General features: G+C 33.7%; 1 protein-coding gene across 1 annotated transcript in view; it reads right to left on the reverse strand.

Annotated features, from left to right (window-relative positions):
• The window catches only part of DCC (DCC netrin 1 receptor), a 1,259,004-nt gene that overhangs the window by 7,855 nt on the left and 1,249,206 nt on the right, over positions 1 to 1,943 (reverse strand). The window lies entirely within an intron of this gene.

Consider the following 1,943-nt stretch of genomic DNA (forward strand, 5'->3'; position numbering starts at 1 on the left):
ATGTCCATCAGTGACAGACTGGATTAAGAAAATGTGGCACATATACACCATGGAATACTATGCCGCCATAAAAAACGATGAGTTTGCGTCCTTTGTAGGGACATGGATGCAGCTGGAAACCATCATTCTTAGCAAACTATCACAAGAACAGAAAACCAAACACCGCATGTTCTCACTCATAGGTGGGAACTGAACAATGAGCTCACTTGGACTCGGGAAGGGGAACATCACACAATGGGGCCTATCATGGGGAGGGGGGAGGGGGGAGGGATTGCACTGGGGAGTTATACCTGATATAAATGATGAATTGATGGGTGCTGATGAGTTGATGGTTGCAGCACACCAACATGGCACATGTATACATATGTAACAAACCTGCACGTTATGCACATGTACCCTAGAACTTAAAGTATAATAAAAAAAATAAAAATAAAAAAGTGTTTCTTACTGCTTTTAATAGTATACCTTTGGCTGCCATTCTTTAGAGTCAACCTTTAATGTAAAAATGGGCCTACCTGACATTATTCCTTATGAGATGAGATACTTCATGTGAACTTAGAAGTTTGATTTTATTTGAGATGTGGCCACAAACCTTGATCCTAAACAGATATTGAAGTAAATAGCTATATTCTGACAAAAGTACATTAGAGTCTTATAAATTTGAATCTTTGAAAAGTATGTTAAGTATATAATACTCATCTGGCAAAACATTCACAGACACATCCACATAGTCAGCTTCCTTGGTCTCTATGTAGTTAAAATATTTTATTGTTTGTAGTATTGAAAAAAATTAAGTCAAGAAAAATGTATTGTTCTTCACTCAGATGAAATGATTCTTTGTTTTTAACAACAACCAGATATCAAAAGAAAGTATAATTTTATTAAAAAACTGGTAGTTGCAGTGCTTATAGAGGAGAGGACTGAAATACCAACTTACTCCTTGATATTGTTATACATTTATTTTTCAATATATTGTTTGCAAATTTTGCAGACGACTACATTTTTGCATGAAAAAAACAGAAGCTAGTTGGAAGGGTGGCAGATTATTCTCATTTCATAATTTATGCTTAAAAAACATCCAAATGTAATAACACAATAGAATTTTAATCTGCTCTTTTCATCTTTTTTCTCTTCTAGTGCCCTGATTTTTCAAGAATCTGATATGTTAATTCCTTAGGCTTCTTTTAAATGTCTTCTCTTGAATTATATTCAGAAACAACTGAAGTGTACTATAAATAGTTGTCTTTAGGCAATATCTTTTTGAATTTCCTTTATAGTGCATTTTTGGAATAAATGTTTTTTCTTAAAATTCTGATTTTTTCCCCCTTCTTCATTGATGTTCCTTCTGAGTTTTCTAACTGGAACCCTTTTTAGCTTGTTTTCTCAGTAAAACTTTTTCTGTCTTTAATAAACTTTCCCTTCTTGTTTTCTAAATATGTCATTTCCTTTTTGTATTACTTAAACTCCTTCAATTTTTTATTTTATATATTCTTCTTCACAAATCTATACTTTTGGGTATTTTATGATCTCAGAAGTAACATATACAATTTCAAAAATATGTTTTTTTGTCACCATAGTTTTTAGTTCTAGAGAATAACTGTATAAGTTGGTGTAGTAATGTGCACCTGTAGTCTTAGCTATTTGGGAAATTGAGGCAGGAGAACTGCTCTAGCTAAGAAGTTCAGGGCTGTAGTATACTGCGATTGTGCCTGTGAATAGCCACTATACTCCAGCCTGGGGAACACAGCAAGACCCTGCCTCTTAAAAAAAAAAAAAAAAAAAAAAAGAAGAAGAAGAAGAGGAAAGAAGAAGGAAGAAGGAAGAAGAAGGAAGAAGAAAGAAGAAGGAAGAAGAAGAAGAAGGAAGAAGAGGAAGGAAGAAGGAAGAAGGAAGAAGGAAGAAGAAGAAGAAGAAGAAGAAGAAGAAGAAGAAGAAGAAGAAGA

Source organism: Piliocolobus tephrosceles, chromosome 18 (assembly GCF_002776525.5).
Source record: "Piliocolobus tephrosceles isolate RC106 chromosome 18, ASM277652v3, whole genome shotgun sequence".
In the NCBI taxonomy this organism is placed as follows: domain Eukaryota; kingdom Metazoa; phylum Chordata; class Mammalia; order Primates; family Cercopithecidae; genus Piliocolobus; species Piliocolobus tephrosceles.